This window comes from Geotrypetes seraphini, chromosome 2 (assembly GCF_902459505.1).
Source record: "Geotrypetes seraphini chromosome 2, aGeoSer1.1, whole genome shotgun sequence".
NCBI lineage: Eukaryota > Metazoa > Chordata > Amphibia > Gymnophiona > Dermophiidae > Geotrypetes > Geotrypetes seraphini.
Window position 1 is genome coordinate 30,085,205 of NC_047085.1, and position 27,412 is coordinate 30,112,616.

Genomic DNA, 27,412 nt, shown 5'->3' on the forward strand with positions numbered 1-27,412 from the left:
CTGTGTCTGCGTATGGCCGTTTGGTGGAGGATGGGCAGGGGAGGGCTTCAATGGCTGGGAGGGTGTAGATGGGCTGGAGTAAGTCTTAACAAAGATTTTGGCAGTTGGAACCCAAGCACAGTACCGGGTAAAGCTTTGGATTCTTGCCCAGAAATAGCTAAGAAGAAAAAATAAAATAAAATAAAAAAAAAAAAAATTTAAATTGAATCAGACTCATTTTTCATTTGCAGGCTTGGCTTTTCCCTGTCCATCATTATACCCCCTTCCCTTGCAAAATCTTATTTTGCAGAGCCAATAGACAGCCCTACCTTCCAGGGTCACTTCTTTGCCGGCTTTCTTCAGCGCCTGACCAGTTTGAGAGCCAACTAAATGGCTGCTGCTGGCGGGCTGGCATGTGCTCGTGGGCTCACCGTCTCGCGCAGAGAGCAAGGGAGTACGTGCTCGTTGGTTCTCACTCTTGCGCAAGTGCACGCTGGCAGGCCGGCGCACAGCCGACCGCTTGTTCGTTCGGACGGAACGCTGTGACTGACTGTGGTTGTGTGTGAGGAAGAGCAGGGAGGAGACGGAGAAACTACATTGCCGCCTGGGACCGGGACTGCCACTGCCTGTTTTTCTGTCTGGGTTGGAGCTGCGCGATCGGGATTTAATCTTATACCAGGGAGGCGAAAACTCAGGAAACACGTCCGCACAGCCAGCGTCCGCCAGGGCCTTGGTGCGGCGGGGAAGGGGGGGGGGTCTTGCCTGCCATTCCTATTTAAAACGGCCTGCTGAGGTTCGCGGCCGGCTGTAGCGAACCTCGCAGGCCGCTGTTCACCTCAGTAGCATGTTCCCTCTGATGCGATCGCGTCAGAGGGAACGTGCTACCATGTGGAGAGCGGCCTGCGAGGTTCGCTACAGCCGGCCGCGAACCTTAGCAGGCTGTTTTAAATAGGAATGGCAGCGGTGACTGGAGGGAGGGGAAGAACAGGAGCGGTTGCGGGAGGGGGGGAGTCGGCGACGTGCAGGCCGCTGTGAACAGGAGCGGCAGCGGCGGCAGGACCATGAGTCCTCCTCCCGGCATCTGCTGCCAGAGCCGCTCCTGTCACCCGATGCAGCTAACTGGCGTATACGGGGACTCGCGCATGCGCACTCCTTCGGCCACAGACCTACAGCGCACGGAACACGCAAATAGAAGTGCGCATGCGCGGCTAGCTCTTTATTATATTAGATTATAAATGTTCATTCAGGGACTTGCTATACTGCATACTCTGAGAATGTTCACAGAATAATGCTTATGCAGACTGTGTACACATAGGCATGTATATGCCATTATACTAATCATTTACGAAGGGTCACTGAAAAGTCTCAGCCCAGCCAAGAAGAGAAAGATATGGAGCCATGAAACTTACAAGTTATTCCACACTTTTCTTGACACTTTTCATTTCAATGAGGCTATTGCATCTAGCAAATGGGCCCGAGAATAGGGAAACCAAGCCAGTGTGATGTCACCGATGAGGTTGGCTCTTAGGCATTGGTGGAATGAGGCATTATGGCATCACAATACAAGGGGTCAAGCTGAAAAGTTCTCAGCCCAATTAAGAAGAGAATGATGTGGAACCATGAAACGTATAAGTTATTCCACACTTTTTGTTTTAATGTTCATACACGTCCAGGGTGGGGTGGGGTGCGGTGGGGGGGGGGGGGGAAGAATATTTCATGATTTCTTTTGCTTATGAATAATTGTTGGGTATAAGGGAGGGGGAATATTTGATGAGAGTTAGAATTTGATGATATATTAAGTGATGTTAAAGTATAAAATGATTGTATTTTATGTTACACTTATTGTGAGTTTTAAAAATGAATAAAGATAAAAGAAATGAAAAGTCTCAAGAAAAGTGTGGAATAAGTTTGGAATACGTTTCATAGCGCCACATCTTTCTCTTCTTGGTTGGGCTTGAGTGGCCCCCTCGTAATTCCCAATCACCTGGGTCCTATTTACTAACATATATTATCTGGTTGGTTCATATTAATTCTTATTAAATTGCATGAATGTGTCTTAGCACATTAAATAATGCAAGCCCAATTGTTCTCAATGGGGCTATGCAGTGGTGTACCTAGCATAGGTGACATCCGGGGCCCATCATTTTTTGACACTCCCCCCCATCTATATCAAAAATATGATTTTTAGTAACAATCCACATATTGCACAAGAGAGTGTACCTACGAAAAGGCAGCATCTTAAACACTGCAGTGAGCACTAGAATACCAACACATACATTATAAAACTAAACAAGCCAGATCCCGCGAGTCAATTATAAGAACATAAGAACATAAGCAGTGCCTCTGCCGGGTCAGACCACAGGTCCATCCCGCCCAGCAGTCCGCTCCCGCGGCGGCCCAAACAGGTCACAACCTGTCTGTATCACCAGAGGGGGCTCCCTTGCCACCTTGGTTTCTCATTTAAGTCCTGTCTTCCTATCGAAGTCCTAATCCTCCGGTCTTGCACATGCACGACCTGGTTTCTATACTCATTACCTGGTTAGCTTTCTATACTTGTGTTACATCCCAGTTCCTCCCTCAGTATCCTATGATCCCTTTATCCTTCAGGAATCCGTCCAATCCCTGTTTGAATCCCTGTACCGTACTCTGCCTGATCACTTCCTCCGGTAGCGCATTCCAAGTGTCCACGACCCTTTGGGTGAAAAAAAACTTCCTTGCGTTTGTTTTGAACCTATCTCCCATCAGTTTCTCCGAATGCCCCCTCGTACCTGTTGTCCCCTTCAGTCTGAAGAATCTGTCCCTATCCACCCTCTCTATGCCCCTCATGATCTTGAAGGTCTCTATCATATCTCCCCTGAGCCTCCTTTTTTCCAGAGAGAAGAGCCCCAGCCTATCCAACCTCTCGGCGTATGGGCAGTGTTCCAGCCCTTTTACCATTTTCGTAGCTCTCCTTTGGACTCTCTCAAGTACCGCCATATCCTTCTTGCCAACTGAAAACTATGTCCTTTTCATACACAAAGAACAGAGATACACCCTTGCCCAATATGGAATAATCACAAACTAAAAATAGAAATATGTAGACAAAAGTTAAACTGAACCGCCAAGAAACCAGACTCTGCGTACAATGCAACACCACAACACCACAAAAACAGTGACACATGTCCCCTAATACTGTGCAAAATATAAATACAGTAGAAGTAAATTTGAAAAAACTGATACATAGCAATCACCACTTTACAAATTAACAAATAAAAATAAAACAAATAATGAGAAATAAGAAAATACCATTTTATTGGACTAATCCATTTTTCAATTAGCTTTCAGAGGCCAAATCTTTCTTTAGAACAGTACAGTATACTGCTGTTATAGTATCCTGTCCTGAGGAAAGGGGTTTAGTCCACAAAATTGCCTTATTTCCATTTCTGCCCTCTCTCTCTACCCCTTCCATCTACTGCCCACACTCTCTCTGTCCCTTCCATCTACTGTCCACCCTCTCTCTCTTCCATATGGCATCTTCCCTCTTTCTATGTCCCTTCAATAAACTGTATATCTGGGGTCCCTTCTCTCCTTTGCACATGATTCATTTCAGCTTCACCCCCTCTCCATTTTTCTGTCTCCATCCCCTCCCCTATGCTTTGGCATCTCTCTCTTTCTCTTCTCTTCTCCTTTCCTTTCTTCCTTCCCACTCCACACCATGTTGTGGTATCTCTATCTCCTTCCCTTCCCTCATGCCATGGCATCTCTTCCTCCCCCTCCATGGTCTAGTATCTCCTTTTCTTTTTTCCTTTCCCTCCCTCCCATGGACTTGGCATCTCTGGTTCCTCTCCCTTGTCTTCCTCCCTCCTTCCCTCTCTCTCCCCAATTTCTCTCCCCCCTTCCCTGTGCAGCAGCAGCATTTCTCCCCCCTTGCCTTTGCAGCATTTATCCCCCCTTGCCTGTGCAGTATTTCTACCCTCCCCCTTCCCTGTGCAGCATTTCTACCCTCCCCCCTTCCCTGCCCAGCATGTCTGGCCAGTTACCTGCTGAAAGCCACGGGCATCTACACCTCACCAATCCACGGCTGCATCAGAAGCCTTCTCTCTGATATTGTGACATCAGAGAGAATGCTTACGACGCAGCCGCGGACACCTGCGGCTTTCAGCAGGGGAGCCGTCCAGAAGCTGAGCAACGCCGGTGAGCACCTGCGAACACCCCTGTTTACTGCCACTGCTGCTGGTTAAGGAAAGGCAGCAGCGGCAGAATAGGGAGGGTGGCCAGCTGTGCACCCCCTTGGGGCATATACCTGGGGCGGACCACCCCCCCTGCCCCTCCACCCCCCCCTTGGTACGCCACTGGGCCTATGTAACTTGAATTAATAGATGCTAATGTGTATTAACACATATTAACTGTAAATGAGGTCCTAATTCTCATTTTAGCATGCATGTAAAAATTTTACAAAGTTGCACTGTAAAACTTTTAGCATGAACTTTATTACATAGACTAATGGCATTTTTTTTAGAAACATGTTAGTCTTGAAGTAGCTATATAAAAGTATTGATTCTGTTCTGTGATCTATGAGTCAGATACATATTCCTAGTGGAAAAATAACAGCTATTCTATTGATTGTCCCCTTTATCTGATTCGAGGCTCAAAAAATAATCTACTACAGGCTACTGCAGGCAGTGCCAGTGAAAGACCAAGAGAGTTATTCACCTCTGCAAAAAAGGAAGTCTCGCAAAATCAGCCGATGCCAGAGACCCATAACTAGAACAACATAATTCAAGTTGATATTTATAGAGTCAGTGAATCATATTATATCTCTAGTACAACACAGGCCGCTAAAGAATTATATTCAGTACATAACTGTGCTTGCTATCATAAAAAAAAGCTAGTTTAAATATGAGTTTTTAATGAATCAGATAGTTTATTAATGGAAGATACAAGTACCATTCCAATGTTATTATAAAAAAAGCTGAAAGCATTTTAGACCTTTTTATAAAGGCATTAGGGATGGTTTTTTTTATTATTGCGCATATGGTTCATTGGTCTACTGTAGTGTTTAGGAAGTAAGACCAGTGCTAGGCAGACTTCTATAGTCTGTGATCCGAGAATAATGACCGACGCTACTCACGGGACCTAAACTGCCAACCACCAATCATGTACTCGCTTACAACACTAAGGGCTCCTTTTATCAAGCCGCGCTAGTGGGGTTAACCCCCGCGCTGGCCTAAAAACTACCGCCTAGCCTGCTCAAGAGGAGGCGGCAGCGGCTAACGCGGCCGGCGGTTTAACGCGCGCTATTACGTGCGTTAAAGCGCTAGCAGGGCTTGATAAAAGCCCTAAAACTTTAGTACAATTATGTTCTGTTAGTACAGTGAATGCTGTCCTAAATCTATACGATGCCATGTAATATCGTCTACAAATGCCGCAAATTCTTCTAAGCTATGTTTGCCAAAAATGTCTTTCAATAATTTTGTCCTTCTATACGGTGAATGTACATTTGTAACCCGTTCCGGGCTCCTTTGGGAGGACGGGCTAAATAAATAATATAACAAGGACTCCTGCCTCCTCTTATCCCACTGTCTTTCAACTCCTCCAGTCCCGACTCCTCCAGAACTGCCCAAAGGCTTAAACTAGCCTTCCCCTCTCCACGCGGCATCCACTATTCAGGCAAACTGGGAAAATCCCTTCTCTTCAAAATCACAGGTCTTTGGAACGACCTCACCACCCCGCTGCGGAACCTGAGCTCCCTTCAGTTATTCCGCAAACAACTGAAAACCTGGCTTTTCAGCAAATTGTAGCTCTATCCTTCCCCCCCTTTCTCTCCCCCCTTCTACACATAAGTTCATGTAATCCTTTTTCTTCTTCTCTACCCACTATTTTAAGTTCTTGTAAACCATGTCGAGCTCCATTTTCATGGAGATGATGCGGTATATAAACTTAAGGTTTAGATTAGATTAGATTAGGACAGATTAAGATTATATCACATTCATGTCATTTGAAATAAGTAGGAAGTAGTATGAACATAGGATGTAGTAAGAACATAATACATGATACCAATGGTATTACAGTGGTGCCTCGCATAACGAACACCTCGCACAGCGAACGCTGCGCACAACGAACTTCAGGTCTTGCTTCCCACAACGAACTTCGTTTCACACAACGAAGTCGCCCGAGCTGCATCCTTCCGCGCAGGCACCGCGCTTAACTGCCCTCTCTCCGCCTGGCTCCCTGTGCAGTGGCGGACCGTCGGCTCGCAGGGGCCCGGCGCCTACTGCTGATGCGTTGGGGGGGGCGGAGCTACTCTCGCCGCTTCCCCGCCAGTAGAGCAGAGATCTGCCTTGCAGAAACAACTGCCCTCTGACCGGCCTTTATCGCTGAAACAAGCACTGGCGCTACAGCTGACACCCCGCCGAGAAGAGAAAGTGATGTCAGCAGGGAAAGAAGCACGGTATCAAGCAGCTGTGGGTCCTGCACCGCCGATGCGGCTGCATCCACTGAGAGAGCCAGCGAAACTGAATGCACATCATTCGGGCGGGAAAATGCCAACTCAACCGGCGCCATTACTACATCTTCCCCCGAAGCGTCCACATACCCTGCAGCGCATAACCCCGATGGTGTTTGCCGCTTCCCACACCGGAAACAACTTTTAACCACCTCTGCTGCCATGTTACTGCACCAAAAAAGAGAAAAAACTAACACCACAGAACATGAAAACCACCGGGCCAACCAAAAATAAGCCAAGAAAAAAAAAATGAACAGTTAAGTCCCAGTTTTTGTGTTGTTTTAAAAAACAATTATGTTTTTAGATGTATCTAAATAAAAATAATAACAAAAAATTTATCTTTTTTTATGTCATCTTAGCATATTTTATGCTACAGAACGAATTATTTTTTTTAACATGTATTGTTATGGGAAAACGCGTTTCACATAACGAACTTTTCGCATAACAAACTTGCTCCTGGAACCAATTAAGTTCGTTGTGTGAGGCACCACTGTATTATGTGTATATAAGTAGGATGATTGATTATGGTATAATTGTGTCCGTACTAAAAACCATTTAAAACGTGAACTCTGTATTGTAACACCGTAACAGAATATTTATAGTAGCTCCACTGATTAACACACAGAATGATTGCCTTTAAATGAAACTAAACCTTAAGTTTATAGACTGGGTCATCTTCAAGAAAATGGAGCTCAGCTCGGTTAACAATCATACGTGCCTTCAACAACACTGAAGCATGAGGTTAATGCTAAATGCCTACTACAGACTCGCCCGCCCGACCTTCAGCCCCAATCTGTCAAGGTCTCAGTCGCAACTCGGATTCACAGATCTGTTCTTCATTGATCCTGGGGTTAAGATCAATGGCGCATACTACCGGGACATTATCTTGACGCAGAAGTTTTTGCCAGCGATCCACTACTTTATCTTCCAACAGAACAATACCCCAGCACATCGGGAAAAGGGCATCGTAGAACTGCTACATCAGGAGACCCCCAAGACTTCATTGGTCCAGGCCTCTGGCCTGTAAATTCACCAGACCTAAACTCAGTTGACTGGGAGCTGATACAGGAGCGCATCTACCAGACAGCGATATCTGATGTCAAAGATCATAAACAGCCCCTCATCTCTGTTTGGGCTGAACTGAAGCAGAGCGTTGTTGTCAAGCCCATGGAGCAGTGGCGGCCAAGCCTGAGGGCTTTCCTTCGTGCAAAGGGAGTGCACTTCGGACATCTGCTTAATTGAAACATTACTTTTTGATTTTACCATTTTTCTACAAGATATGCCATAAAACTTTTTGATGTGCTTTTATATGACATTACATTAGTGATTTCTATTCCGCCGTTACCTTGCGGTTCGAGGTGGATTACATATGAATTGTCAGGACATTTAGAAGTACATAAGGAGTGGTCTGGATAGGTTCCTAGAGGACAAAGGGATTGAGGGGTACAGATAGGAGTAGAGGTAGGTTATAGGGATAGGAGTAGAGGTAGGTCATAGGGATAGGAGTAGAGGTAGGTTATAGGGATAGGAGTAGAGGTAGGTCATAGGGATAGGAGTAGAGGTAGGTTATAGGGATAGGAGTAGAGGTAGGTCATAGGGATAGTCAGGGACCACTGCTCAGGCAATAGGCCTGATGGGCCGCCGCGGGAGCGGACAGCTTGGCGTGATGGACCTCTGGTCTGCCTCGGCGGAGGTAACTCTTATGTTCTTATGCTAATGGATGGAGCGTATTACAGGTGATATTTCAGGTAGATCTAGGTGTGTTAGTTTGGTTTTATGTATTTTTTTAATAGTAGGGTTTTTGTTTCTTGTTTGAAGGTTCAACTCATTTTCACCAGGTTGTGTTGTGGTGTGGTGGGAAATTTTTACAACATTGTACATCAATTTCATTCAGGACACGACACTCTAAATTTCATAAGAATCAGCCGAGTTCTGTGGAAGATATGACAAAAAACATTTTGGTGTAGAGGTTTTTTTTTCCAGTTCACAGTGTACAAACAACCCAAATATTGGACAAGTGATCAACTCAACAAAACAACAATCCAATATAATTGCGAACTCAGTTAACCCAACCACATGACACAGTCCTATTTTATACTCCTGGCCATATGACGCTTATTGCACACTAATGTCTGTTACTGTGAGAGATTCCTGGCCTTGTTTTCCAGGAACCCTGCACATTCACCCAATCAACACACATAAACCACTTGAGAAGGTGCAACAAAATGGTTTATTGAGACATCTACCTGAGCCTATTCCTTCATAGGCTCAGGAAAGGCAAAGATATGCTTTTAACATTTATATCTTGTGCCTAGTGCAGTAGCCTGTACACTTTAGGCAGTTATCCATATCACGTTCAGTCCAGCAACCTCAGCTTTTGGTCAATTTCCCCAGTTCTCTCAGGTTTAAAGCACCATATGTCTGGCTCCTACTTCACTTGTTAAATAGTCCAAACTGAAGAACATTTAGGAGAAAGAACCCCTTTTCTCCAGGAACAGTCTCAGTTGGCTTCAGCTCAGCTGCCACACTCCAAACACAGGACAATCACCTTTAAGCCAGCAGGTTCACTTTACAGAGATCTTAGATTAGAAGCTCGCCTCTCTAGTGTTTTCCTGGACGGGTTCTCGGCTAGCTTTCTCACTCCAGTTCTTCCAAGGGCTTGAATGCAGGCATGGCTAGAGAGGGTTTCTCTCCTTCTTTGCACTCTGGGACCTCTGGGAAAGACGCAACTGATGTAGAAAGAGGTGAGAGGGAGCAATCCTGCATATGGTGGAGGGGAGGTAGACATGCATGTTGTAAATATTTCAGGAATGCCCTTCTGCCCTGCTTCCATAGTTCTTGAACAGCCTTTTTCTCTCTCTCTCCCCCCTTAGTATACTAATTGTTCTCTGGCTTCAAGCTTTCATCCCTTTCTATAGCTGGAGAAGGCTGCTAATCAACCTCCTTGGTTTGGGAATACTCAGCTCCCTCGTCTCTGCAGCTTGGAAGGGTTGATAATGAGGCACACTCTTCCTGCCTTGGAAGGGTCAATGTCTACAGTTCCCAGAGGACCATTTCCACTCAGCCTGCCCAGCACTCCTTCCTGCGCTGCCTCCCAGGGTTTTCCTTTCCATCACTGGAAACACTTTCTCTTAGCAAAGAACAATGAGGCTTTTGTGTAAGGTGATTTCTTGATTCCGCTTTTTCAACATTTCCTGGGAGAGAGACAGATCCATGCCATGTTTTCTACTCTGCTCAACCTTCCTTCTTCTGTGTCCTGCATGGACCATGACAGATGACTGTCACAATATGCAAATCAATTGTATGCACTTTAATGTGTGTGTGTGTGTGTGTGTATACAATCAAGTTTGCATGCACCAAAAATTTTAAATCTAAATAAGCTGAATATGCAGCAATGAATGCAAACTTCTATTTACTATACGTGTCAAGTCACTGTTGCCGAGAAGTTAATTTATTGTCCGAATGTGTTTTTTCTACAGGTGGTTGAAGATGCTCAACCTCTGACCTTATACAGTATTTACAGATCAGGAAAGTTAATTCATTGTGAAGCGTCGCCTGACAAATGCATTCGCCCAAATGCCGCCATTTAAAAGACATACTATTTGCCATTCTCAGCCCCAAACAGCAGCATTCTTGGTACAGAAAAGTTTATCCTAAATTGAATCTGCTCTTTTTATGATTAGAATTCATCACATAAAGAAAGATGTTCAATAGCAACCCTGGCACGCTGAACTGGAACCGCTGCGTGTGGCATAATTGAGATGATTATCAAGTCTTTCATTCCGTTGTTCTATGGAGTCTATAAAACCATTTTGTTTCAGACCTACAGGGAAGAAATACACAGGAACTCCTTGTGGCACAGCATTTCCTTAAGTGAAGCCTCTTTTACACATGGAAAAGGGGCTTTTTTTTTTTTTTTTAGAACTGTAGTGTAAGTGTGTGAATAATTACATATGATGACAATGTATATCAGGGGTGTCAAAGTCTCTCTTTGAGGGCTGCAATCCAGTTAGGTTTTCAGGATTTCCCCAATGAATATGCATGAGATCTATTTGCATGCACTGCTTTCATTGTATGCTAATAGATCTCATGCATATTCATTGGGGAAATCCTGAAACCTCAACTGGATTGCACCCTCGAGGAGGGACTTTGACACCCCTGATGTATATGCTTAAAAGGGGCTAGATTCTGTAAATGGCTCTAGAATAGGGGTATCAAAGTCTCTCCTCGAGGGCCGCAATCCATTAGGGTTTACAGGATATCCCCAATGAAAGGGCAAAGGGCACTCAACGCTGAGCATCCTTTGCCAAATATTATCTAAGCAATAGGTAGCAGCTTGAGTACCTGCATAAATTAATGTAAACTGTTCTGAGCTCCCTTGAGAGAATGGTATAGAAAATTGAATAAATAAATAAAGCAACCAAATACATGATACGGTGATAGAATTTGTCACCATCCCATTCCCCGCAGATAACTATGGGAAACCATCCCCATGTCATTCTTTAAAAAAAGAGGGAAGAATCAGAGTATGAATGGGCACAACCACAGACCCTCAAGCCTTGCATTGAAGAATACTAGTGTAGAAGGACTGAGGTTGAGATAGACGTGAAAGAATGACAATCTCCGGTATCCAGAGCAGATATTGTGATGTCATAATGCCTCATTCCACCAATGCCTAAGAGCCAACCTCATCAGTGATGTCACAATGGGTTCATTATCCTATACCTGGCTCACATAAGAATCAGAGTATGAATGGGCACAGCCACTGACCCTCAAGCCTTGCATTGAAGAATGCTAGTGTAGAAGGACTGAGGTTGATATAGACACTAGAGAATGATACGGGATGGTTTCTTGTGGTTATCCACGGGGATGGGGACGGGGACAAATTCTGTCCCCTCAAACTACACTGGCTCCCCTTTGAACCAAAGTGTATTTTTAAACTATACATACTGATCCTTTTAATGTTCCATGGTGAAACACCAGACTACATGTTGAATTTAATCAAAGTACCGCCCAAAGACAAATACAACTTCATCAGCAACCATATCAGATTTTCAAATCCTAGAGGAATCAAATACAAATCTATTCACTCTACCACTCTATTCACATACCTGGCAGCAAAATCCTTTACCAGCACAATTACGGAACACCACCTCCAACCAAAACTTTTGTAAAGGCCTAAAAACCTATTTGGAAAAGACTTTAACCCTGCCACCCCCCCCAAAAAAAAACAAAAAACAGGCTATGACCACCAGAAATCAAACGAGAAACGAATCACTTCTCCTATCTCCTCGATAGATGACGAAGCGTCTTTCAAATCAGGAAAGAGATGCCCATATCAGAACCTAAAATATCAAGACTACAACACCAGATATAGTCAATCATCTCTCCAAACTATATGCCATAATCGTATGCCTATACAAACACAAACCAAATTATCCGTGTCACGAATCTCAATGAAATAATGTAATCCCTGGATATGGCCAAGCTTTTCTAAATTGTAAATCACATTGCACTCCTTTTGGGGAATTTTAGCAATCCATAAATAACAATGTAATGTAAGTAATGACATTTCATGTCTAACTTTGGGAGCCAGATTCATCTTTGCCTTTTTGGTTAGTTTTCTGGGGTGTCAAGATGGATATCATTTCTTTCTTCATCTGTTGGAGGACTTTCTTGAGCTCAGCATGCTCCAGAGTTAATACTGGAGAATGCTGAGCTCAAGAAAGAAATGATGCCCATCTTGACACCCCAGAAAACTAACCAGAAAGGCGGAGATGAATCTGACACAGTAAATGGGGAAGACTGCAGACAATCTAGTCAGTCATCAAGTTGTGGGTAACTTTGGAAGCCAGCATTTATGCCTGCTGAAACCCGGTGTACATGCTGGCACCTAATTTTTGGCTGCTGGGCTTGCAAATTAAAGTATCCTATAACATTGCATCTAACATCTAAGAATGCCCCCTGAGCTGCCCATGCCCCTCCCATGGCCACACCCATTTTGAGTTATGCCCTAGAAAATTTAGACACCCAGTGTTATAGAATAGCACTAGGGCAGATGCATGAGAAAATGCAAATTGTGTATGAAAGCTAACCTCTTATACCTTCCCTTCTCAGCTACTACTTTTGAGAACCAAAGTGGCCTTCTTTTCCTCTTACTTTCCTTACAAAATGGTTTGTTGCTCTTAAAATAAGAACATAAGACCATAAGAATAGCCTTACTGGGTCAGACCAATGGTCCATCAAGCCCAGTAGCCCGTTCTCATGGTGGCCAATCCAGGTCACTAGTTCCTGGCCAAAACCCAAGGTGTAGCAATATTCCATGCTACCAATACAGGACAAGCAGTGGCTTCCCTCTTGTCTTTTTCAATAACAGACTGTAGACTTTTCCTCCAGGAACTTGTCCAAACCTTTCTTATGGTTCAAACAATTTTTATTGATGCAAATAATATCAAATCCAGTGCCCAGGCACTCCAGGGTGCACAATACCAACAAATGTGCATCTATTAATAGTATATTTCAAGTATTCACTTGTACAGAAAGTAGATTAGTGAAATATAACTTGTTACCAAAATAGATCACAGTAAACTTAAGAAAATTCTTTCAACTAACCCAACTCAAGTCCACAAAAGAGGATCCAAGATTACGTTAGGCAAGACAAAGGATAAAAAAATATTATAAAAGTTTATAAAAGTTCTTCGGAGTTCTTCGGAGCTTTCGGAGCAGGAGCAATCTTCCTACGCTCCTGCCCCATGCAGATCGCCATGAGGAAATGGCTGCTTTGAGTTCCCGTAGTCTCTCGAGACTATGACGGGAACTCCCTACAGCCATTTCCTCATGGCGATCTGCACGGGGCAGGAGCGTAGGAAGATTGCTCCTGCTCCGAAAGCCCGCTAGATTACCAGGTAAGGCCGGGAAGGCGGCAGGGAGGTAAAAAATATGGGTTTTTAATTTTCCCCCTCCCCAGAAAAAAATTGCGATTATGTGAAATCGCGAGTGCAGAAACCGCGAATGGGGAGGGGGAAGTGTATCTCTAAATGCCCAAATTGTGCCCTGGATGCATTCTAAAATGTTAGAGTATGGTAGAAAAACATTCAAATCACAAGATCACCCTAGTCCTGCCAACACCACACCTCTAACACGCCCCCATGAGATTTAGACAAACTGAATGAACAGCATGGATATCCATCTAGAAATTAGGTTTTGAAAATAGCGAATTGGAAGGGTTTGGTGAGAAAAACATCTATCTGCCTCTTTAAGCCACTTGTTGATCATTAAATATTTTGAAAATGAGCCCCATAATGTGGTAGACTCATTGGAAAAAAAAAATCATAAACTTAAAATAAAATAAACATAAAATAGATGCCCTCTACGTGTTTAAATAAAATTCCCCTTCGCAAGCGTTATATTTAAACCACTATGGGCTAGATTCACAAAGCAAACTGATTGGGCCCCATTCACTAACCTCTCCACGATCTGCTTCGAATCTGTGCATGCAATTGAGGAGAAATGCATGCAAAGTAGGCAGGGACGCGATTCACAACACAAATTGGAGACACCGATTGGACTGGCCGACCAAGAATAGAAGCGACTGCTTGGGACCAGTCGCACAGATCTCTGCCGAGTCTCCTGCTCCATTGCCCTGGTCTCTGCTTGTGTAGGAAGAGGTTTCAGGCACCGGGGGAATTGTGCAGCTCCTGTCCCTGCTCTGCTCTCTGCCCTGAGATCTGCTTTGGAGTCGATTTCTAACCAGAAAAGGCAGAAAGTGTGACTCTCTGCCACCTTCCCTGCAGTGTGAGCCCACGGGTTTAAAGCGGGGCTGCATGCCGCACTGCTTTCATTGTATGCCAATAGACCTCTTGCATATTCATTGGAGAACTCCTGAAAACCCGACCGGATTGTGGCCCTCGAGGAGGGACTTTGACACCCCTGCCTTATACCGCATCGAGAACAACCAAATTCAACAACTTCCTCACTTTTCTAGGTTTCCCCTCCCCTGCATCTTCCCCAACCCACGAAAAGGGGCACACACTAGACATCATCAGCTTCCTCGACCTGACCAAGCACAAAACTTCTGCCGAACATGCCCCTTGGTCCGATCACTTTTTAGGTTCTTTCTGCCTCCCCATTTTCATGTCCCACCTTGGATCTCTATCCCATGCCATAAGTCCTATTACCTTCCGCAAAAAAAATTGCGAGCTGTGACCAGTCAGGCTCCGTGCCTGCCTTGGTCCCTGCGGTTTCACTAGTGTCCACCAGGGGAGCCAGAGAGAAGCCCAGGTGAGAGCAAGCTCAGCTATTGCAGGGTGTGGCTCCCCTCTTGAAAAGCCAGTAGATGTTAGCAAGCTACTAGGCAGATTAGGGAGGAAGCTCAAGTCTCTCCTTAGAGAAGAGCTTCCCAGCTCAAGCATGGGTAATACCTGTGACCCCCATGGAAGTGGAAGAGGCTGGACCCACTTTAGAGTTGCTGGAAGCAGATCAGGAAATGCCAAAGAGCTGCAAGGAGAACTGGTCCCTGAGGGCTTGGAGGGGGCTCCTGAGCCAATGGAAGTAAGCTTGGCAGCCATTTTCAAAGCCTGAACAAAGAACTGTGAGTTTTTTTAGTTGCTATTTTGGGCTGAGGTGTTTTTTGTCAGCCTTGGACATTGACTGTTGGAACTGTGAGATTTTTGTTTCTGGACTGTTTTTGATTCTCCACATTTTTGGTTAAGAAGCTGAGAGTGCCTTTTTGTGGGGAGAAGTTTGCCAACAACTGGGAGGGATTTTGAAAGCTATTTTTGGGCTTTTGTAACGCAAGCTTGAGGCACTCCCCTAGACCCAGCAGTGTTATAAAATAAGCTGGAGGCTTTGCTAGTTAAGACTGTTTGGAAATTAGTGTATGATAGCAGGGAACTGAACTTTATTGGAACCTGCTAGGAGCAGGCTTTGGAAGCCTTGTTGCAAGAAGCTCTGTGGAGAATAAAGCCACAGAGAGGATTATTGGCATTTAGGAGGAGAAATCCTGAACTCACCCAGAGTTTTCACCTTGGGTTTCTTTTTCTGTTGTGTTTTGCAAATTACATTTGATTTTTGGATTTTGCCATTCTGACAATTAAATTTTCTTTTGGAACTGAACCTGGAACTGTGTGCATTAGTTCTTTTTTTTTTTTTTTGTTTTACTCATATTAATACAGTGTCTGCAGGGTGACTCCATACTGGGTCACATGCCGGTGCAGTTTTTAGCTGTAACCACTAGGGGCACTGAGGAGTCCCACTGCTAGGCTCTAGTGCCGGTTACAGAGCACTACAATTTCTCAACCAACTTCCCTCTTGTCCTAAGCCTGTTGACCCAGAATCCAACTGGCGCAACTGGATAAACCTCTCCGAGACTACCTACTGTGCTCTTGCCCCTTTAGCTACTACTCCCGTAAGGTCCCTTGGTATCTTCCGTACCACAGAGAACTGAAGCAGAAATGTCAAGCACTGGAGCGTAAATGGAAAAAATCCAAATCCCATTCAGACAGACAATCCTGGAGGGACAATATAAAGCTCTATAACTCAGTACTAAAAAAAAGCAAGGAAGAACTTCTATGGTGATAAAATTTCCAGATCCAACAACCAGATTAGCACACTGTTTAACACCTTAACTTCTAAAAACAGTTCCACCATTCCTCCCTCCTCCCCATCAGCAGACGACCTAGCAAAATTCTTCAGTGAAAAGATCACTACCATAAGGAGCTCCTTCCCTCCAGCAGTCTCTTACAATTCTCTGGCCCCCAATGACTCTAACCCTATCCCAGCAGACAGATCCTGGACTGCTTTTGAACTCATATCCGAACCCCAGATCTCTAAACTTTGTCTCAAACTGAAATCCTGCAAATGTGCCCTAGATCCATTCCCTTCCTATCTGTACGAGAATATTGCCACGCAGGCCATCTCATCCCTCACCAGACTTTTAAACTCAGCTTTACTGTCAGGCTTATTCTCCACAGAAATGGGACATATTGCCTTGTCCTCATTACTGAAAAAAGCTGATCTTGACCCTTGCTCACCTTCTAACTACCCTTCCCATAGCAAATATCCCTCTCCTGACTAAAATGCTAGAGGCCATAATTTCCACCCAGCTCTTATCTTACCTAGAGAGATTCTCCATTATCTTACCTTACCAATATGGCTTCAGACCCAACTTCAGCACTGAATCCCTACTGGTCTCATTCATTTCAAAGGTGCAACAATTACACTCTTGAAATAAGTTTGCTGTCCTATTACAATTCGATCTCTCTGCAGCTTTTGATGTCGTCCACCACGATATTCTAATTTATCAACTTTCCGAGATAGGCATCGACTCCACAGTCTTAGAGTGGTTCTCGAACTTCTTACGTTCTCGCTCCTACACTGTCAACACAAATGGCACCATGTCCGCTCCTTTGAAACTGACTTGCGGAGTCCCGCAAGGATCACCCCTATCCCCTATTCTCTTCAACATCTAGTAATCTTTCCTGAAACTCTTCCATCTATCTTCCCTTGAAACAATCTATACATATGCTAATGACATCCTTGTCCTTCTCGAGACAGACTCAAACCTTACCAACCTCTCTGAGAACATAACAGCTTGCATAACGAAACTCCAATCCTGGTCCCTTTCAGTTCAAATGAAACTGAACGAGTCCAAAATTAGAACAGCTGCCCACCCTCTTCGTACTGCCCTCTGGTGCCACACTGCAGCTTAAGTTCTCAAGCAAAGTTCTAGGCATCTTCATTGACTCTTCTCTTTTCTTCAACGACCACCTCAACTCCTTGGTAAAATCATGCTTTTTTAGCCTCTACATGCTGAGGAAAGTGAGATCCTGCTTCCGCCAACATTTTGCCGTCCTTGTTCAATCCATCATCCTCTCCAGACTAGACTATTGTAATTCCATCTACCTAAGTCTAACTAAAAAAAAGTCTTCAAAGACTTCAACTAATTCAGAACACTGTGGCCAAGTTGATCTTCGCAAAACGCAAATTTGATCATGTTTCCCCACTTTTATCCAAACTCCACTGGCTCCCATAATTTCTAGGTTTCATTTTAAATGCGCCTGCCTAGCTTTTAAGATCCTACACGGCATCCTCCCTCCCCTAATCCCACTATCTTGGAACTCCTCGAGTCCTGACACCACCAAGCCCACCCAAAAACTTAAACTATCCTTCTCCTCTCTAAAAGGTATCCTCTATGCAGGAAAATTGGAAAAATCTTTCTTCTTCAGAATCACAGGGCTTTGGAATAATCTTACTGCCCCACCACGGAATCAGGGCTCCTTCCAACTATTCCGTAAGCACCTGAAAACTAGGCATTTCACAAAAATGTAATGCTCTCCTCCCCCTGTACTTAACCTCCAAACCCAATATGTTATTCTTTTCTATATTAAGCTCTTGCAAACCATGCCAAGCTCTATAACTATGGAGAGGATGCGGAATATAAACTTAAGGTTTAGTTTAGTTTAACATTACAATTGAACTACCAAAATTGTCTACGATACCACACGAAAAACAATTTTTTCTGTACTGCTCCATCTTTATGGAATGCAATGTTTCAAGATCTCAGACAGGAATCCTCCATTACAAAATTCAAATCTAAACTTAAAACATTCCTGTTTAAAGATGCTTTTAATACATGAGAACTAACATTTTAAGGGAGTACAACATTCAACCCTCCTATCCTTTTGTTTTCCCCTCTCTCCACCCCCCTTCTTCTTTTGTTTTATAGACAATGTATCCCTCTCCCTCTTATCCTTTTTGTCTCATGTCAGTTCAATAATATTTCCCTCATTTGTTATTTTTTTATCTTTTTAAATTTTAACTATTTAGATATGCTTGATAGATGGTATATGAAGAATTAAATAAACTTGAAACTTATGTGGAATGTATACTTCTGACAAAAAACTGAAGACAAAAGAAATCAATAGTGCATTTCTTTTTTTTTTTTTTTTTTCCTACTGGTAAGGAAACCCTCGTGTTCTTGTTGTTCAAGGTGTAATTTATCACTTCTGTTTCATTTAATTCCTGGCTTAATGTCTTGACAAAGTGCAGGCTACACTTGCTGGAAAATATAAAGCAATCTTCAATTTGTGCAGTGGGCAGCTCGTCGAAACAGAGCTTGTCAATACTCTGTTCTCATGCCACGGTTACTTCCTTTTTTTTTTTTTTTTTAGCATTTTCCAGCAAAAAAAGTATTGTTTTTAATTTTTAGAAGCCTTCACTGAGAAAAGTTTGACTTATTGGTTATCATATCTGAAAGATAAGTAAATTTGTAATTATATTCTGTCCTCTTAATGATTTTTGCCTATCTACAGAGTTACTTGACGAAACTCAATTTTTTAATAGTCAGGAAAGAAAAGCCAGCCCTGTAAACTACATATGAACACGGCGTCCCTGTTTCTACTCAACTCGTTTACTCTGTATTACATAACATATCAAGTCTTATATACTGTATCAAACCGGAGGCTGAAAATGATTTACATCATTTTGAACGGAAAAATACAATAAGCAAACATTGAAATGCAAAATACATAATAAAACATTTATTTATTTACTTTTAAGATTTATACACCGCTTAACAAGATAACCTGCTATAGTGAAAAACTAGTGTGATTGTGATTTCTTTTTGTAAAAAATATTTAGGCTCTCTTTAGAAAGGCGCGCTAAGCATTTTTGCGCACGCTAAATCAACGCATGTGCTAACCGCTAACACATCCATAGGATAACATGCACGCATTAGCGTTTAGCGCATGCTAAAAAGCTTAGCGCACCTAAAAGAGGGGGTTAATAAACAACTATGATTTAAGTAATTTACGGAACGTCAGATAATTAAGTTCAACATGGATTTCAGTAGGCAAAAATGAAGAGCCTCTTGGTAGGCAATGCTAATCTTAGCTTAAAAAAAGAAGGGAACTAATTTAATAACATATGTTGACCTAATTGTATCTTTATTAGATTGTAGAGCAATCAATGAAAAAGCTATGGGGGTAATAATAAAAAAAAAAGTCTAAAAAGTGTCCTAAATGGCTACTTGGACGATCAAAAAGCCTGATGTGCCTCAGGCCCCGCTCCCAGGAGAGGCCTAAGGCTCCCGGGCCTATTCTGATTGGCCCAGGTGCCTTAGGCCCCACCTTTGGGCGGGGCTTTGGGACGGCTGGGCCAATCCGGCCCCATTCTGCCATTGGCTGCCTGCTGGACAGGCGGGTTTGGCACCTGAAACAAGGTACGGGGAAGGGGGGTGGGGGGTCGGCCTGGGGGTTGCGGGTTGGCTGTGGGGGGGCGATCGGGGGGTTCTGGGGGGGGGCGGTCATTGCGGGGATGGGGGTTGCGTCGAGGGCAGGAGGGCCTGGGATCCCTCCTGCCCGTAATGTAGTGCGGGATGGGGGTATGGGGTTGTTGGGGCCAGGAGGGTTTGGGCTCCCTCCTGGCCCGAACGAGTAGCGGCGGGGGGGGTCGCCAGGGCCAGGAGGGCTTGGGCTCCCTCCTGGCCCGAACGAGTAGTGGCGGGCGGGGGGGGGGGGGGGTCGCGGTGGCCAGGAAGGTTTGGGCTCCCTCCTGGCCCATTCAATTAGCGGCGGGGGGGTCGCCGGGGCCAAGAGAGCTTGGGCTCTCTCCTGGCCCGATGTTAATCGGCGGAGCAAGAGGGCTTGGGCTCCCTCTTGCCCCGATATGTTGGGGGTGCCGCTGTTGGCCGGGGCAAGAGGGCTTGAGCTCCATCTTGCCCCGATGTTGTCGGGGGGGGGGGGGTCGCGGTTCAACATGGCAGGAGGGCTTGGGCACCCTCCTGCCTGGATCATTCTGTGTGTGTGGGGTTCTGTAACCGGTGTTGTTTTTGACAGACATCGGTTACAGAATCCAGCTTTTAGGCGAAGGACTGGCTCCTCCTTCGCCTAAAAGCCCTTCTGTTGGACGTTTGTGGCTTAGGCGTTTTTGTGTTTCATTATGGCTGAAAAGTGTAGACGTAGTGTGGGTGTACTTTTAGACGTAGTGGTGATTGGACGTTTAGGCAGAGGAAGGACATAATTAAAACAAGGACGTTTGGTTTGGTTATGGACACTTTCCCTGCTTCTGCGTTGAACGTTTAAGGACTTAGGCCAAAAGGGGACTTAGACGCTTTTTGTGATTATGCCCCTCCACCTGTCTAAGTTTCAAGTTTAAGGGGGTCCTTTTACAAAGGCGCGGTAGCAGTTTAACACGCGGAATACCGCGTGTTAAACTGCCTGCCGTGCTGGTGCCTAACGCCTCCATTGATGAGGCGTTAGGATTTTAGGCTGTCGCGGGGGTTAGCGCGTGATGAAATGTCCGATGCGCTAACCCCCGTAGCGCGCCTTGATAAAAGGAGCCCTAAGTTTCAAGCTTAATTAAAAGTTTGATTAAATTGCAGTTTCAAATTTCACAGCAATGTGCAGTTAAAAAATTAGGGGATATGGACTGCATTAACATAGAAACATAGAAACATAGAAACATAGAAATAGACGGCAGATAAGGGCCCACGGCCCATCTAGTCTGCCCACCTTAATGTCCCTCCCCTACCTTTGCCCTGTGAATAGATCCCATGTGCCGATCCCATTTGGCCTTAAAATCAGGCATGCTGCTGGCCTCAATCACCTGTAGTGGAAGACTATTCCAGCGATCAACCACTCTTTCAGTGAAAAAGAATTTCCTGGTGTCACCTCGTAGTTTCCCGCCCCTGATTTTCAACGGATGCCCTCTTGTTGTCGTGGGACCCTTGAAAAAGAAGATATCTTCCTCCGCCTCGATGCGGCCCGTAAGATACTTGAACGTCTCGATCATGTCCCCCCTCTCTCTGCGCTCCTCGAGCGAGTATAGCTGTAATTTGTCAAGCCATTTTTCGTATGGTAGATCTTTGAGTCCCGAGACCATCCGGGTGGCCATTCTTTGCACCGACTCCAGTCTCAGCACATCCTTGCGATAATGCGGCCTCCAGAATTGCACACAGTATTCCAGGTGGAGCCTCACCATGGATCTATACAATGGCATAATGACATACAAGCACAGAAGGGGAAAGGGTGGAACTACAATTTAATCTAAAGAAAAGAGAGACAGGAAAGGGAAAAACCAAGAGGAAGGGGGTAATTTTCTTCACTAAAATTAACCCCCTCTTTTACAAAGGTGGGCTAAGCTTTTTAGCGCGCGCTAAACGCTAATGCGTGCATGTTATCCTATGGACGTGTTAGCGGTTAGAGCGCGCATTGATTTAACGTGCACTAAATCCACGCTAAAACGCTTAGCGCGCCTTTGTAAAAGAGGGCCTAAGATTAAGATAGCCGCATAGAGCGTTCCGAGTTTTGAATGCATCTTGCTAGAGCCAACGCTTTAATGCTCTCAGCTATGAATGTCACATTTTTTCTATTGCCATACGTTATGGCAGTTATTCTATGAAGTGTGCTTTTAACATGAGATTCTTACCCTAAACAAACTTGATTTTTTTTTCTGTTACATAGAGCAGTGTTTCTTCTACCTTTTTACACCTAAGGACCGGCAGAAATAAAATAATTATTTTGTGGACCGGCATCGGTCCGCAGACTGGCGGGTTGAAGAATACTGGACTAAATCATGGGCCAGACCCTGCCCCCATAGTCCTAATTGTAACACTATTTATTCCATTCATTTTTCATATATACACATAATATAATCTTATTAGCAACGCATTGATCGCACTGCAGTCCGGCAGTTGAAGAATACAGTTTTGGGCCTGATACACATGCTGGCCCTGTGGACCGGCAGGAAATTTCTGTGGACCGGCACCGGTCCATGGACCGGTGGTTGAAGAACACTGACATAGAGCATTTTGGACCCCGGTTCGTGTACAGAAGTTAGATAGCTCTAAGTCTAATAGATGCTGGCGCTGTCATTTTGAAGCTGGGACATTAGATCATTTGTTATTCTATTGTCCATTAATACTTGCTTTTTGGAAATCAATATGGGGGTCAAATAAATAGTTTGTTAGATAATTTGGTGCCATTGTCCTATTACACCGTATTGTTTGGCTTGTCAATGAGGGCTAAAAGCCAAATATCCTCTAATAACAATAAGCTTCTACTCATTATGACAGGGGCTGCCATACAACAGAATATGAATAATTGGAAAAATTGGGAGAGGTTGAATTATAGCTTTTGGTGGAACTCTTTGTGTCACATATTCAAAATGGAAGAATTGCCATGCAGTAGGGAAATTTTTAAAAAAATTTCAGGTTATTTGGGAACCATTAACAAGATACTGTAAAGATTGAAATTACTGCATAGAATAAATATTTATTTTTTCTCTTTTGTTCATACATGTCCGGGGTGGGAGGGTGGGAATATGTTACGATTTTTGTTGCTTATGTATAAGGGAGGGGGGTTATTTGATGCGAGCTAGAATTTGAAGATTTATTAAGTGATGTTAAAGTAAAATGATTGTACTATTTGTTACACTTGTGAGCTATAAAAATGAATAAAGATTAATAAAAATTAAAAAAAAGATTCTTACCCTAACACATCATGCCATCTCTCAAAAAGCTCATTCATATCAGGATAATCTCATCTCTCCAGTTTCATCAATTTGTTCCACTCATCTCTCCAGTTTCATTAATTTGTTCCACTCACTCAACTTGTGTAGCCACACAGTAGCCCTGGACCAGGGCTCACAAGCACTCCCAGTGGCTATACACGAAAATACACCAGCGTGTGATCCGGCCTGGAGTCACCCTGCAGGACTGGAGTGACACACAAAAAAAAGGGAACTAAAAATGAAACTCACACAAAGAGCAGTTCAAATGAAGAAATAGTTCAACTTGGCAAGAACATAAAGGTCAGGATATCATCAATAAAGTCAATAATGTCCCAAGCAAAACTCAAAAGGTAAGCAAGAAAATAATTCAGGCAAAATCCAAACTCTTGCTTTCTTTTCCAACTCAGACACTTTTCAATTCAGTCACTACTGTTCTTGAAGCATGGCTCTCCTCAGAGCCAGCACAGCCTGCACTTCAAGCAGGGAGTACAAAAAACAAACAAACTATAGTTCTCTGTGTTGCTTGCATACAATTCACACCTTCTCAAAAATGAAGCCTCCAGCAGCAGGTGTAGTACCACTGGGCTCAGGAGAGTGTCTTAGGTTTGCCTTGAAATAGCTTTCTCAGTAGCCTTCACAATTCCCTCCCTGGTTGACTGCAAACCTCTCCCCAGAGACACTTCCAGCTTCATCAAGCAAGAACAAAATTTAAAGTGCAAGAAAAACAGTTCCAAAACAAAACTCACTGTTTTTTCTTCTTACTGCTTGCAGCTGCTGGTTAAACTCACATCCATGGCTTCAGGCACACTCATCAACTCCACTGGCAACGACTCTTGAACTTCCATGGGTGACTCCACATCAGGCACAGACAATTCCAGTGCTTCACCAGCCTCCTCCACCTCCATGGGTGTACCGCTGTTGCCCCTGCATAGCCCAGGGAAGTAAGGCTTTACCCTTCTCCCTAACCTGCCTGTCTCTGTTCCCTACTGTGGGCTTTTCTACTATAGGGACATGCCCTAACCTAGCTGAGTCAGCAGGAGGAATCTGGGTAGTTCTTGGGCTCCTCTGGTGGCGACCTATATACTGACTGTCTCTTAGTTTCTTAGGTATTTCAGGCTCCCCCTGGTGGTCAGCCGGAAAAACCTCATGCTCAGAACCAGGACGGACTTTGTAAACTCCTTTCCTGGGTTTTCTATGTACCTTCACGTCTGCCTGAACTGGGACCTTGATGGGCACGGTGCCTGGCTGGTCACACTTGCGAACAACAGCTCATCCTCCCCCCCCCTGCAATCAAAGCTCAATTAGGGCCAGAATCTCTAAAGGGCGCATGAGGTTTGTCACCTCTTAGGCATGTCATTTAATGGGTTGCTGCTAAAGGTAGGACTGTGTTTTATGTGGTCCTATTTATGCGATTATCCTGGCTGATTAAATGCTGACTCTGCTCCCAGAATACCTTCAAAATAGCCGGCTTTCACTTAGGCCCTAACCACTAATTTCCAGCAATGCTAGCCAGTTAAATGCCACTGAAAATTAGCAGATAGTCCCGAACAAATGACTTAACTGGTTAGCATGATAAAAACAAGTGGAATTGTCCAATAAGAAAAGGTGCAACAAATAAAGATGTCTCTCAACTCATCTGGACAATCAGGTTATCCTTTATTCTTCCAAAAATACTCGACCCGACATGTACATGTTTCGGCCCTACGGCCTGCGTCAGGAGTCTATAAGTAATGTATAAAATCATATAAACACGTATAGAGACATATAAACAATGTAATAATAAGATATATGGTAATAAAAATATTAAACACAATCGAAATGTTAAAAATATTAAAAATATTGAAAAAACAGCAAAATACATATAAAAGTTTCTTTAACTAATGTAGAACACCATAAACTTTAATAAAACGATACATAAATGCAAATATATAATAACTAATATCGTATCAATTTATCATATAAATATCATATACATTTAAAATCAACCATATCAACAAAAATATCATATAAATTTAAAATCAAACGTAATTTAGATATCACAACCAAACAATCTGAATATTTTGTATATTGTTAATAAAAATCAATATATTATTAATAGAAAGATTATATATTAATAACGAATCGAAATGTAAAATAAGATGATTAAAAATAAATCAATGTATCATCCCTAGGAGTCAATATATTGTTAACACAAGTGTAAAAAATGAGAGCAAAAACATATATGTATATATTGCCACTAAAGAAAATATATATATATTATTGAAAAAGATTTTTTTTAAAAAATTAATCAATAAACAACCATTTCTGGACAATTATATCCCTGCATGACATGGCGCCAGGCTACATGATGACCAAGCTTTCTCCGCAGGTGTCGAACAGGTCCCTCTGCTCCTAGGATGAAATACTGTATGTCTTAAAATGCCCCCTGGCTGTGCTGTCCAACTGCAAACCGCCAAACGACGTTCCTACTCCCAGTTCATACCGAGCCACTGGAATTGACTGCTCCCACAGATCAGATCCCTTGAAGGACTCTTCAACTAAATAAAAACATACCTCTTCAACTAACTCTCCCACCCACAACCGATGGATTACAAAGAAATGTATACAGTACTCCCCATGCATTTTTTTGAGGGGATTAATGAGCAATTGGACAAGGGTGACCCCCATAGACATCGTATATCTCGATTTCCAAAAAGCCTTCGACAAGGTACCCCACGAGCGCCTACTGAGGAAACTGTGGAGCCATGGGGTGGTAGGGAACGTGCACAGATGGGTCAGAAATTGGCTGGCGGATAGGAAACAGAGGGTAGGAGTAAAGGGACACTACTCGGACTGGAAAGGGGTCACAAGTGGGGTCCCACAGGGGTCAGTGTTGGGACCACTGCTGTTCAATATATTCATAAGCGACCTGGAAACAGGGACAAAGTGCGAAGTTATAAAATTAACGGATGACACAAAACTCTCCAGTAGAGTCAGAACTGTTGAGGATTGCAAAGAATTACAAGGAGACCTGAACAGACTGAGTGAGTGAGTGGGCATAGAGATGGCAGATGAGCTTCAATGTAGAAAAATATAAGGTCTTGCATGTGGGGAAGGGGAATCCAATGTACAGCTATACGATGGGAGGGAGGGTACTGGGGGAAGGCAGCCTAGAAAAAGACTTGGGGGTATTGGTGGATAGAACAATGAAGCCAGCGGCGCAATGTGCAGCAGCCTCAAAGAAAGCGAACAGAATGTTGGGCATAATCAAAAAGGGTATTACTACCAGAATGAAGGAGGTTATTCTACCATTGTATTGAGCGATGGTTCACCCATATCTGGAGTACTGTGTCCAGTACTGGTCGCCGTACCTTAAGAAGGATATGGCGATACTCGAGAGGGTCCAGAGAAGAGCGACAAGGATGATAAAGGGCATGGAAAACCTTTCGTATGCTGAAAGGTTGGAGAAGCTGGGGCTCTTTACCCTGGAGAAGCGGAGACTTAGAGGGGACATGATAGAGACTTATAAAATCATGAAAGGCATAGAGAAGGTGGAGAAGAACAGATTCTTCAGGCTAACTGGGCCAACAAAAACAAGAGGGCATTCAGAAAAATTGAAAGGAGACAGATTCAAAACGAATGCTAGGAAGTTCTTCTTTACTCAGCGGGTGGTGGACACCTGGAATGCGTTCCCAGAAGAGGTGATAGGGCAGAGTACAATATTGGGCTTCAAAAAGGGATTGGATGACTTCCTGAAGGAGAAGGGGATTGAAGGGTATAGGTACAGGTATTAAATGAATAGGGGCTGAATAATTTAGGTAAGGACCAATTATAGGTCACAGACCTGGGGGGCCGCCGCGGGAGCGAACTGCTGGGCGAGATGGACCCCTGGTCTGACCCGGCAGAGGCAATACTTATGTGCTTATGATATTCGCGGGGGGTTCCATTCCAGGAATTTTGAAAAACTGCGAATACGTTTTTTCAGCTGATTGAAGGCAGGAGAGGGCATCTGGGGTGACGGCGGGTGCCTAAATTGTACTTATGAAGCCGGGCACATTTTCCGACCGCCTCTTCCTGGTACTAAAGTCATGGTTGCACCAATCAGAAGCTGCTTTGATACATCAGATAGCGTGTCAAAGCAGCTCCTGATTGACGTAACCACGACTTTAGTGCCAGGAAGAGGCGGTCGGAAAATACCGTGAGTTACTGAGAACGCGATTTACGAACCGCGAATTCATGGGGGTTTACTGTATTGGTACTAGATCCTCGATATGTGTCACGTTAGGATAAAAACTTGTATTGAAAAATCTTGTTCTGTAACTAAGACAAATTTAACCTGTAAACTGTATATTATGTATATTGGTATTAGATCCCTAGTACGTGTCGAATTGGATAAATCTTGTACAGTATTGTAAAACTTGTGCTGTAATTATGGCAAATCATAACCTGCTGACTATATAA